Consider the following 13,407-nt stretch of genomic DNA (forward strand, 5'->3'; position numbering starts at 1 on the left):
TGGCAGCCCTGCCAGCGCCGGCTGGGATGGGAAATAAGCACCTTACGTAACGGCGTATTTTCAGCACTACACACAGAAACACTGCCTCTACCCTGCAGAAGGTATTTTTGGATCTGCTAAAATGCTACTGTGTTCTTCCAGGGCTTTGCATTCTTCTGCTCAGAAATTGCATAATCTGATGCCATAGGAAATAAGTGGTGTTGCATAATGACTCTCGTATTGGCTGCAGGGACCAGGGACTGCCCGTTCCTGCTGGAGAGCAGCCCTGCTCCGAGCCCAGGTGCTTGGGGAGAAAGGGGAACCCACAGCCACCTGCCCCTGGGGAGCAGGGGAACAAACCAAGCACCATGCAGGTACGTCACAAAAATCAGTGTAACTAAGTCACCCATTTGCTCTTTGTTCCCCTCCCAGTGGCTGCTGCATGTTGTGAGCTATGTGCACACAGGGAACACCAGCAGCCCACACTCCATCTCACAGCCTCCACCACAGGCCCATCAATACACTGGAAAACATTCAGCTGGGATAAAGACAGAATAAATGCTGATCAGCCTTTTATACTACGGAATTACTACTGAAATCTGTCTCAAGACTATAATGTAGAAATGTCCTTAAGTTACACTCTTCTTTTTCACCTTTCTAGCTGTCTCCATAGCAGGAAACAACTTTTCAAACCCAGTCACAGGCTTCAGGCTCTGTTCTTTCCTCTTCATCCCTCCCAGTTCTGTACTTTTATCTCATTGACAATCTCCATGCTATTATCGATCTATATGTTATTATATTACTATATAATTACTATATGTTGTCATATTACTATATAATTACTATATGTTATTATATTACTATTACTATACAACAACAACAGATTTAAGGATTCAAACTGAAATATTTTACAGCAGTAAAATTTCCAGTTTAGTTCACTGAGGCCTTAGAGCCCCACATTTCCATATGAAGGCACTAAATGTTCCAGTCCTATCAACAAACAATATCTTGGAATTTTCCCCCCTTACAAAACTGAAACACCCTACTTTTCTCCAAAGAGTATCATTAAAATTAATTAATGTCTGAAAGATCTTTGAGGATGAAGATCAATATCACAGTGCAGCTTTCAGGAATCCAGTGAATGAATCAAAGTCTCGCTTTAATTCACGTGAGGTGTCAGACTGGTCTCAGGTAAACTCGCTCACTCCCACGCTTGTTTTTATTTTTATAGTAGATATGAATTATTCAACATTTGCAAAGCACATTCGACATGTAAATGCTACTCACACAAACTTCTCAGTACTAAGAGCTTATGTGCTTCACACCCAGTACTAAACTCAACAGCTCTCCATATAAGTACAGCAATTCCTGGGGCAGGTGCAGTACTCTGGCCCCTGTCACCCCACACCAGGTCCATGCCTGGGTGCACCTGCTGGGAAGGGGAAGGACACTCAAAATCCAGCTGGCAGATCTAGGAAGGGAAATGACAGCAGTACTAAGTTGTATTTAGCAAGCACCATAGACAGCAAAGAGGATTACTCCTCGACAGAGGCAGCACAATGCCCTGGCTCAGGAGCCTCTCGTAAGCCTGTATTAGTGACAGCGCAGGGTTAGAGGTGCGAGCCTGCTCCACTACAGCTCTACGTGCTGGTAACACACAAACAACACAGACCTGGGGGTGCTCCTGCCACCCAAGCCTGCAGAGACCAGCACTCAGCACACCCCAACTGGACCACTCTCGGGCTGCAGCTGATGGCTCAACACCTGAGGATCTCCTCAGGCCCAGAAGGATGGTGAGGCTGAACTTCCAATGTTTCAGCAGGGGAGTCACAGCTGTACAGCCACATTACTGATTTGGGTGTCCTCCAGAAGGTAACAGAGATGGGGGACAGGACAAGCAGCCCTGGAATGAATAGAATGTCTGCACAGAGACCTCCATTCCTCCAGCCCACCATGCTGGAAAAAGCCCAGCCTCTCACCCCTGCCAGGACTTTCTCCCTCCTTCTCTCACAGCACCTCAGTGCTATGTTAGCAACAGCTCCAGAGGGAACAGCACCAACAATCACAACTTCACCAGAGGGTTATAAATCACAGACTTTACACAGACAAATCTGCTCTTCCTCCTGGCCTACACCCAACTGTTGCCAAAGCCTTTGAACCCCCTCCAACCACCAACTTCTCAGCTGAAGTTGTAGCAGGGAGAGAGCACAAAGGTCAAAGCACACCGAGTATTTTACAGGGGTGGGAGTAACTACACACAGAGCTGCTGCTCCTGGCCCAGCCACAGCTGCCAGCTTGGTATTCAGCCCTAAGTAGTCTGTGTTTTGGGTGAAATATTTATCCCCCACTGCCCAGGAGTGATTTGCTGCAATGACACAAAACAGGAGCCTACAAAAGCCTCTGCACGGAATGTATTTTTGCCAAGGAGGGATAAAGACAAAGTCCCATAAGCTGGACAGAGCTTGGTGAAGTGCCAAACTCCTGAGAGCTTCAGAGGTAACACTTGCCTCAGTTGATTCATTTGGGTTCAGTTATGGCTGAGAACTCACTGGAAGTTGTACAAGCAGTGAACCTCCTGCTGCCTTCTGCCACTGAGATCTCAGGTCAGAGCTCAGCTAAAAGGCTCAATGCACCTTCCCCTGCCTGCCCTGGCCACAAGGACCAGAGCTGAAGGGCAACCAGCACTGATTTAAAATCTGTTCACACAAGCCATGCCAGATGCATTTTATTTTTACATTTCTTAAAAAAGTTTTATAACTCTGCCATCTTGAGAAGCCCAACTCTTGAAAATCCACTCCCCCACATCTCAACTACAGACAGCCTGGAACAGGTACCAGGCAGGAACAACTCAAGCCTAATCAGCCATCTCACATTTGCTATAAAAACATTCCTGAGAAAACAGGAGATACTTAAAGCCTTTCTTATCCTGCCACTGCTTAGAGCAGACCCATGTTTAAATAACTCCTAATTCGGAAAGGTCTTACCTAGGGAGAGATTTTCAAATAAACCATTACTCAATTTTCTGATCCACTGGAGATAAGCAACTTACCTAGTCTTTACAATAGGAGTTGAAAATGCAACCAAATGCAACAATAGGAGGTTGAAAATGCAACCAAAAAGCCCCCAAACATGATTAAACCCAAGTTCACCTATAGCTGGGGAACAGTGGGAGCCCCTACCATTTATTCTGTGCCAGAAGTCACTTGCTAATTCCAGGCACAAGGGTCAAAATGAATGCCAGCTATAAATTTAACTATCGGGCAGCAGGGGACAAAGACAAATCTGAATGACAGGACAGTTCCAGATCAAAGACTCAGACTGGAGGCCCCAAAGACAGAAAACAAAACTGGTGTTAGAGCAAAACAAACAAACAAACAAAACCTCCACTACATCAAAATCTGGATTTATTTGTGTTTCTCAGCGGAAGGCTGTCAGAGACAGAGAGTTCAAAAGGCTGCCTCTCTCTAGAAACAAAACCCGTATACATTCATTCAGGAGCAGAACAAAAAGGATAGTGACAAAAACTTTTAAACACATGACAACTCTACCCTCCCCATTCTAGGGTATCCCAAGGTGTCTGTGGCTACCCACCCAGCAGGTACTGTGGAAAGTGCCCACATTTCCAGCCAGACTGACTGCATCTCTCTCCTTTCAAACATTTTCATGTTTTCTCTCTCAAAATTATTGATCCAAATACATTCCTTCATCTTCTTCTACTGAACAGATTGCCTACTGCTAAAATCAGTATATCCAAACACATGGGCCTGATGTCATCTTTCTCCAGATCTACTTAAAATATCCCATTTTTCATTTACTTAAGGGAGACATGTGGTTTGATATGATTAAGCTACTGCAGCACCTAAACCACCCCCCAAAACAAAAATAAAGAGGAGCTCTTCTTTTCATTGGGAGAAAACATGACATCATGCCCATTCAGGTGAGCAGGAATATGACAAATCTTGCCCCTGTGAACAGTATCGTTAACTGCAAAGGTACTCCCAGCTCCCTCATTTATTAGGAAAATGAGGGCTGAAAATGGTGTTCAGCACATCAGAGACAGCTCAAACTGCTATTTTCAATAATACAGGAGCAAATTCCTACCCGGCTGACTGAAAGAAAAACACCTCCTTCATCTCAGAAATAAAATTAAATTATTTAACACTGTAATGCACAAGAGGAATTGTTTGATTAGCCCACAAGGAAAAAAAAATTACAATTCCTCAAAAAAGGAAAAAATTACAATTCTGCCTCTTTACACTATCTAGTAATTCTTAAGTCATTGCCTGTATATTCCATTTATACCCATTCTCCATTGCCATTCCCTTCCCCTTTAAAAGGGGGGCACAAGAAGATAACGTGCAAAATTGCAAGTGAAAAATGTCCAGCGCACCGACAGGCAAAGGCCAGGCCAGCTCTCAGATTCATATGCAGTGATGGATAAATTAAGGTTTCACGTTTCCTCTTCCCTTTCTCAGCATCATTTTTTCAGCCCTTTCCCATCACAAATGCAACATCCATCTGTCCTTCCGAAATAAATGGCGAGAGGGGAATGCTGACCATGAAACACCACACACAAACACACACCCCTCACAGAAACACACTTCCCCCCCAGATACTCACAAGGATGAAGATTTCCTATGTGATGCTCCATTTTCTTGTTTTAAAAAGATGGAAGGCAAAAAAAAAAAAAAAGAAAAAAAAGAAAAAAAAGGCAAAAAAAAAAAAAAAAAAGGAAGTGTTGCAAAATAAAAGGAAATTCCACCCACACAATCCTGCAGCCTGCTGCAAAGAAGCACCGAGCGTGCTGACGTCACGGATTCATGAATGGATGGAAATGGGGCTGGATGGAGCCCGGCGGGGGCTGCGCACCGGCAGCGCGGCCGGCAGTCCCCGCCCGCTCCGGGCACCGGCCGCCCGAGCCCCCCGAGCGGCGGCGCCGGGCCCGGGCATCTCCGCGGCCCCGGTGCCGCCGCTCCCGGGAACGGCGGCGGATCAAATGACAGCCATCTGCCGCGGGAACCGAACGCGTTCGGCGAGCAGAAAAGGAGTTCATCGCCGCCCCGGCTTCTTACGGGATTACAAACCCCGCGTATTCTTATTAAAATAACTAAATATAAACATGGACCGGGAGGAAGAAGCGGGGAGAACAATAGGAGGCTTGTGTTTGATTAGCGATGCAAAAGCACCGGCAAAATAAAAATAGGAGCATTAACAAAATCCCACATTCGGCTCCAGTCAAACATTCCCGGCAGCGGGAGGACAAGCTCAACCCCAGTGAGGTCCGGGAACAAAGATCAGAGCAGGCAGTTTCACTCGGGCCATGGAAGGCATGGTGGGGACATCACCCTCTGCCACTTCACCCCAGTGCCAATCCCAAGCCAATGGAATACACTTCACTGTGCAGACCAGAGACAAGGACACCCAAATCTTTGGCAGAGTCCTGGTAACCACCTGCAAGAGCAGCTGTGCTTCACCAGGATATAGACAGGGAAGGAGCATTAAGTACTGCCTTCTTTTTGTACCTTTGAAACAAGAGGGAAAGAGAGGAGGGATGAGCATGGAGGAATGAAGCTCAAAGTTTGAAGGATAACTGGGCTGCAAGCTCTGCAGTTACACCATCTCAGGGTTGACCAGAATTCATCCATTCGGCCTCAGACTCCTTCTGAACAATTCACAGGCTCAAAATTATTAAGAGACAGAATTTCCATATTTTCACCACACTCTTTCCTAGCCAGTAGGAAGCAATGATGCCAAAATGGGGTGTCCCAAAACTTACTCTGGTGGGGATATATGAAAAGAATGTCTGAGACAATCCCACCTTTCCTTATGGAAATTGGGTAACATCCCAAAATAAACCAGGACTGGATGTAACAACAACACAGATCTGGGATGAAAAAATAAGGATTTTGTGCCTACTTGATCTCATGTGAGCAGCAGCACCACTGATACCAGCTTCTGCAGAGGGAGGAGGAAGGCTTGGATTTTGGACTGTGGTTTCTGAATTGAGATTTATAAATCTGACTAAGGAAAATGAAAAGGAATGCAAATTTCTTATTACCTACTTTCAAGATCAAAGAAACCACAAATTTAGTTTTGCTTTAGAAATATCTCTTCTTTAAGAGCTAAAAGCCACCAAAGCACATAATTTCTGCCCAGACAGCACCACTCCTGTACCCAAGGGGAAGCAGCAGTGGAGGGATAGAGAGGGATATCTCTTCTCCAAAGGCATCACTTTGTGCCCCCATTTCAAACCCCAGCTGCACCTGCTTTGACTCCCTGCCTTGCCCTCCAGAGCCCAGCACTCAGCTTTCCAACACCAAGAGATGGAGACAGCTTCCAGATTTCCCTGGCATTTTCAAAACAGACAAAAATGTTAATTTACTTTCTTACCCTAAAGGGATCAATTCAGGAACTAGAAGGGGGAGTACAGTAGCACATGCAAGAAGTGGAAGAAAAGGAGAAATATTGCTATAGAATAAGAAAAGTCGGAATAAAAATAAAATGAAATAATTTTCAGAGGTTTCCAAGGGTTAATTGCAGCGACATTTATAAAAAAAAAATATGCAGCAGAGAAAATAAGTGGGAACAAAACCCCAGGAGGACTCCAAGAGAAGAAAAGAGCTAGTGCATAGAATTTCATATTTTTTTATCCAAGGTGGCTTGGTTCAGTATCCTAACACTTGATTTCATCTATGCCTTAACAGCTGAGGTTAAAATTTTTAAACACAAAGGTCATGAATTTAATACAAGGTAATACCTTAAATCATTGTGAAACAAAAAGCCAACCCACATTGTCCTAAAATTGATGGCTGCTACATCCAGGTAAGTATTTTCATAGTACACATTACACAGCTCCTTTGATCAGTAACTAAATTGATCAATACTAAGAAAGAGAAATTATTCTCCTCCCTCTTGCTCAGACAAAATCATTGGTTAAAGCAGGGAACTCAAGTATCAGATGCCAAATATAATTTGGCTCAGAATGAATATGAAAACAGGGGGGAAAATGTACTATATACAACAAGGGTATAAGATACTAAAAATCTAAAGTTCTTAAAGGACCACAAGAGTGCCAGTGAAAAGTTGACAGGCAACAGGATTTCTGAAAGGAATTAATGGGCACCAGGTAACTAGACCAGTAGGAGAAATAACAGGCCAAACTGATTGCAATGGGTGCAAAACGAAAGCTAAAAGTATTTTTAAGAACTAGTTCACCATATTTGAAAAATACAAGATAATTAAGTATTTCCAAGGCAATTAATAACTAATAGGAATGTTATACAGCATCTGTTAGGGATAACATTTCTAGTTGGCACATCTTATTGATTTGAGCCCAGTCCTAAAATAATCATTTAACAAGTTCTCCAATCCCGTGACCTTCAATTTTAATAAACTGGTGAGCAACTAAAATTGCAGAAGACTGAGAATACCAATATTATGCCAATACTCAAAAATAGCATACGTTGTTATTTGTAGGCCTTGGCAACTTGGGGAGAAATCCTAAGCCAACCTTTGACAAGGAAGGATGGTTCTGCTGCCCTGGACCAAAGGCTGAGGTATCCCAGGATCCTGCCTCTGCCAGCGGCCCATGGCAGCCACACAGGGAAGCACAAACCCAAAGCAGACACTCAATGCTTCCCGTGGCATATTCCTCTGACAGCAGCAGAAAATTAGAAAAGAGATGGAGTGACTCAAAGGTTAATTTCACAATTATGCAGCACTTAGGCTGTTAATAAACCTACTCAGCACACACTTGGATGTACAGGAGGGACTGCTCTGTGAAAAGTTCCTACCTGGAAGAGTAAATAAGTGAATGGAGACAACAAATGACTCTACCAGGCAAACGTTTGGGTGAATATTTGCATAGATAAGGTGGCATTTCATTGTCAAGTCTTAAACACTTGTGAAACCTTGAATCCATTCTTCCCAGCCCTAGATACATATCCCTCCTGTGAGTGTCCAGGAAGGAAGGAATCAGAATCACAGAATCAGATTCTTGCTGTCATTATGTCCAGACCTGATCTGATGCAGCTGACCTTCCTCTTTTGTAAGGAGCAAAGCTTCTATTTCACATCCTTCCAAACTTGCTGTTTACAGACTAGACCCTATCTGATGCACCACACATTCTAGAATTATCAGTTACAGGAAACTGGAATATTGTGAAAAAAATGAAAAATTGAACATGTAACACAATAGCATAGGCCAATTTATTTTTTTATCTCTCTTACACACTCAATGGGGCAAATGCAACACAATTTTAAATCAATTGTCTCAACGGCACTTTATTCAGACCAGAAATTAAATGTATGCATTTATCATATAAGGCACATATCACATCCTGAATGTGCCCAGACTGGGACTTTGGGAAGTCCTCCCTGCAGAGGCAGGTGAACAAAAATTTAATTTGACAGGACCAGCATTGAGACCTCAGAAGCTTGACCAGAGGAAAACAGAAAAAGCTGCAAAATGGGACATGTGCAATGTCCAGAGAAAGGTGAGCAGGAATTCCAGTCAGGAGCCCTGTTTGGGAAGGGAGGCTGTTTACAACAGGACAGCCCTGGTGATTTCAGACCCCATTCCTGAGTCACCACAGCCCAGAGCCCATACCTGAGAGAGGAGTCCCACACAAATTAAGGGGTAAAACAAAGCTGGGGGTAGGTTTTGGTGCCCAATTGCTCCTACACAGGCAAAAAGGGCAGTGCCCAGAACATGGCTCAGAGCCTCTCAGATCAGAAACTTGAGATGTGCCTCTGCTCTCTGAACAGCAGCTTCAGTGAGCCACCAAAAGGTCTCTGGGTCTGCTTAAACACGAAGGCAGGGAGCTGGAAACAGGCACAGACTCACAGATCTGCAATACCCCAAGGGAAAACTCCCCTTCTCATAAGTGTATTCCTACAAGCTACTCAGTAAAACTCAGAGACACTTGTACCACCACTGCACAGCCTCCAAATCAAAAGTACTACAACTGCTGCTACCCAAGAGTGAGGTTATTTACACCTTCCACACTGTTGTGTGGTGTTGTTTTGAGTGTGCTCATGATGGGTAGGAGCACATAACAACTACAAGGACTTCCTCTAACCTTGTATTGCCTTCAGCAACACTCCAGGAACTAAGAGTAAAGTAAAATAAAGACACTAAAGGCACTAAAAGACAATGACAAGGCAAAAAGCACTACGTGTTTAGGCATGGGGTTAGTAAGGATTCCTTTTTTAAGGAGTTTCTGAGTGGCCTCCCTCCTCTTTCCAGGTGAGCCCTGCCTTTGCAGTTCCAGTCTGTGTAGTTTTAGGAGGAGACATAACACTGTAATGTTAAAAACATGCATTGATGAGGCTGGGAAAGTTCAAAAAACTACATTTGCAGACTACCTTCTTCTGAAAGATGGCAGCCCAGCTCCTGGGACATAAAGAGAAGCTCTGGAATTCCATCAGGAAGGAAAATGGTGCTACATAAGAGACATTACAGCTGCTGAAAGGGCAGCTAATGCAGCAAGTGAGCAACAGCCTTCCCAGACTGACAGTGGTGGTGGCCAGCTGAGTAGAAGCCATGAGAGAAAACCAGATCTATTTGTTCAGGGAAACAGGCACAAAATAACATCCTTCCCAGAGAACAGGCTGAAATCAAGTCTTCCATAATAATAATTAACTCTAATAGGGCTCCCAGCAGTGAGAAATACTGAAGAAAAGAATTTTAAAAATAAGTATTCATCAATAGCAGTTATAAGGGACACTTGTAAAGCCAGCTGAGCCACTGTCACTTTTCCTCTGGCAGGTGAGGAACCTGCAAAAAGCAATGAGAGCTGACAATGAAGCCTCAGTATTAGTGTCATGTGGAAAGAAAAGTCCTATAATTTATGTTATTGCCACAAAAAGACATGCATAAATGGGAAGCTATTGCAGAGAGGAATTAATGAATCTGAAGAAGTGATTAAAAAATGCAGTCCAATTCCCCAAGGTCAAGTGTTGTTCAGAGAAAAAAAAATCACCTGCATAAATATAGTAACAACTGCTGAGCAGCTGCACTGTAGATAAGGATTGGGGATGGAGAGGATCAGAGACTGAGCACAAATTATAAATATCCAGTTATCACAAACAAGGCAACTTCTATCCATTGACAGGAATACAAATTCCTGATCTTCTCAGTTTTGATGAAGCCTTGGGGAAAGTCCACTTTTGGGAAAGGCTTGCTGGGAATGTGAGCAAATGACAAGCACAGGCAGACAGGTCACCAGGTGAGCTCTGAGGGATGGGAAGGTAACTCAGTGAGGTGGCTCAGTCTGGAAAGAGTGAAATGAGAAGCTAAGAAGGAGATATGTTTCTACTAAATACACAAATGGCTCCTTCAAAGAAAGAGGGAAGTCCTGCTCCACATCTACAGTGACCAGGAAAAGCAATGGACTCAACGTGCAAGAAGAAAAAATTACTTAGGCTGTGAGAAGAACTTTTCTAAATGGTAAACAGTGAGGCTCCAGCCTAAGGAACTTGTTTCCTCTATTCGGAAGGAAACAAAAATCATTTCACAAAAGCTGTCCAGCAATACTGATATTGCTTTGATGCAAAAGATCAAGATGAGCTATTGGAACCTCTGAGGGATCTTCTCTGAAGATACTGAGGCACTGAAAGCTTTACAGCAACAGCAGAAGCTGAAAAATTCCTCTGATCTTTTGCAGTGCAAGGTCTCACCAAATTAAATCTTTCTGTCCTTGCTACTGTTACACAACCCCTTTGAGGACTAATATTCAGATTTTCTACCAAAAAACCTACAAAAACTGCTGAAAGCCCATTAAGATAGCAGAACTTAAGTCATGAGACTGCCAGAATAAGGCTCTATATTTAGTACCAACAGTTTTCTCTGTAGTACTGTGATAAAGTTCCTTCAAGAAGAGTGGATCAGCTCTATGTAAATATTCCCAAGGCAAACAAAACCTGCTCAGCATCTTCCTCCCAGACCCATGTCACTCATGAAGCTTTCAGTAGGTTTTGCTTCAGAGCTCACTCCTTTTTTTTTCCTCCCTCCCAAGAGGCTTCTGCCCCCCAGTGCTCACTGCAGACCAGAGGAGTCTTCTTGATCTGTGTGAGGTATCACTGCAGAATTACTCAGTTCAGGAGCTGTGACAGCACTTTAAATAGCAGAATATTGGAGTTTAGAACTCTGAACTTGTCAGTAGTGGGGTTTAATCCTTGTTTTCAAGCACAACATTGAGCACTGCAGTATGACGAAGAAAGCACCCCAAACGGGTCACTGCACAGCCCCCCAAATATTTTCTGAATCAAATCACAGAACTGATCTTAAGGGACAAGCAAAAGTTAAATGTATTTCACCCCAGGGGCACATCCAACTTTGCAATAGTCCTAATACTCCAGCTCAAACCACTAGCTTTGTATTGCACAGCTTTGTATTTGCCCATCCTGAGAAAAACCAGCACCACATCAGTAAATTCAAGTCATGGCTAAGAGAGGCTGACTGAGAGCCATGTTCAAAAGCACATCAGCTGAAGCATTAACCCTGGGACCCTCCAGAGCTTCACAGAGTGTTTTATAACCTCCAGTCCTCTATAAATGTCACAGTCCCCCTTAGGGCCAGACCTTCTATCCTCAAGCCTCCTCTACTCAGCACCACCATACAGAGCACTCCCATATCGAGTGCCTTGCCTATTAACCACAAAGAATCAGATAAATTAGAAGCAACAATATTGATGAAGCAACTGATGAATTGTCACTGATGAAGCAAGGACAGCGTGGTTCAAGCAACTAATTGCTTTCACAGAGATGGAACCAGGTTCAAATCAAGGGAGAATTCAATTCTCCAGCAAAATACTTCACCTTAATTATAGCTCGTAACAAGAGACAGCCAGAATCTAAATATATGGATGCTCTGCCTCTACAGCACCCACCACTCCTCACAGAATGGGTAAAAATTGACAGCTTTTATATTAAGAAACAAATCCCAAAATGTAGCTCCATCTCACATCTTCCTGCAATCCCACTCAGAGGTGGCTCAGGCACATCCTAAAATTATGTATCTGTAGCTTTCTCTGCATGAAGCATCTCTGTACAACAAAGATCACACAAACGTAAAGATGTGTAGAACAAACCCATTTTCAGTCTCCTCGAGTGAAACAACTACTTTTTCTTGCATTGCACAGATACCCAGCCACTAACTGAAGAAAACTCTAAATAATTTTATCGAGCAGAAAAAATTATTTTTCAAGCAGCATCTACAAAGAAACAAGCAACTATTTTTTACATATACTTCTAAACTTAATTCTCCAAAGCTTACAGTGTTTTTATAGAATTAGCTCCTTTTCAGTTCTTCATACAGACAGATATATGTGGTTTGCTAACACACAAGTTTTACTACTTAATTTTTAATACATAGAATAGATGTAGTTAAACTAAAAAATTGCATATATGACGCAGAATCGAGAGATATATTCCTAGGAATGGCAATATCCAAAACAAACCATGCATTTCTGCTTTTCTGGAACTCTGCTGGTGTCTCTAGTCCAGCTAAAACAGCCTGGATTCCTTTGAGAATCTGCATTCTCCAGCCAATCACCAGGGAAATACCATGTAAAAGTACTCATAAGAATGGAAAATAATATGCTAAAGCTGTCCCCTCACACAATCAATACACCTGAATTAACAAATTCAAATGCTTTCAGACTCCAAGTTATATTAGAAAAATGTAAACACTAACTTCACCTCCATCTATGCACCCATCCCTTTGGCACTTATCCCTTCCTGCTACTCCCATGGGAGCTGGATCCCATCAGGTCTCTGCAGGTTCAGCAGGAAAATGGCTTTGGACACAATTTAAAACAAGAAGGTGAACTCAGCTCATCCCTACCTTAGAAAGGCAAGTGTATTTAGAATTTAAGGGCAACTGCAGGAGTGAGCACTATCATTTGATATTATCATTTGATATCTCTTTGAGCTTCTGACTGGTTACTACAATTTGAATATCAACAACTGCTGGTACCTGATCATTGTTCCAGATGCACTGGAAGCCCATGTCCTCTTGGCTCACTGCACATGTGCCTCCTCTTCAAGTCACAGAAATCAAGCTGTCCTTGGAAGCTGCACCATGGGTAGTGTTTAGGAAAGTCCAGCACTGAATTCTTCTCTCTGGAAAGAACAAGGAAGCTCAGAATCCTGCTGAAGTGCATTGAAGAAAAGCTCCCAAGATCAAGCCAACACATCCCCCCTGCAGCACATCGTGATGTTATGTGCCACATTCGAAGGCAGCAGAGAACATCCAGAATTAAGTATGCACTTTCAAAAAGGAGCTGGGAGTAGAAAAATACCTCAGCATATTTAGTACATCCTTTCTTAGCACAGGCACACACTCTATAATCCTTTTATGGTACAATTTTAATCTAAATTAAGCAAGCAGCTCCAGTAAAAGAGCTCAGAGCTTTTCACGTTACAA

At 43.1% G+C, this 13,407-nt stretch overlaps 1 protein-coding gene across 2 annotated transcripts in view; it reads right to left on the reverse strand.

The window, feature by feature from the left end:
- The window catches only part of MAP3K13 (mitogen-activated protein kinase kinase kinase 13), a 71,254-nt gene that overhangs the window by 32,203 nt on the left and 25,644 nt on the right, over positions 1–13,407 (reverse strand). For both annotated transcript variants that reach the window (XM_084212184.1, XM_084212185.1), the window contains exon 3: positions 12,958–13,103. The gene's annotated coding sequence lies outside the window, so the exon portion shown is untranslated. The remainder of the gene's footprint in view (positions 1–12,957; positions 13,104–13,407) is intronic.

Source organism: Fringilla coelebs, assembly GCF_963513975.1.
Source record: "Fringilla coelebs genome assembly, chromosome: 10".
Taxonomy (NCBI): Eukaryota; Metazoa; Chordata; class Aves; order Passeriformes; family Fringillidae; genus Fringilla; species Fringilla coelebs.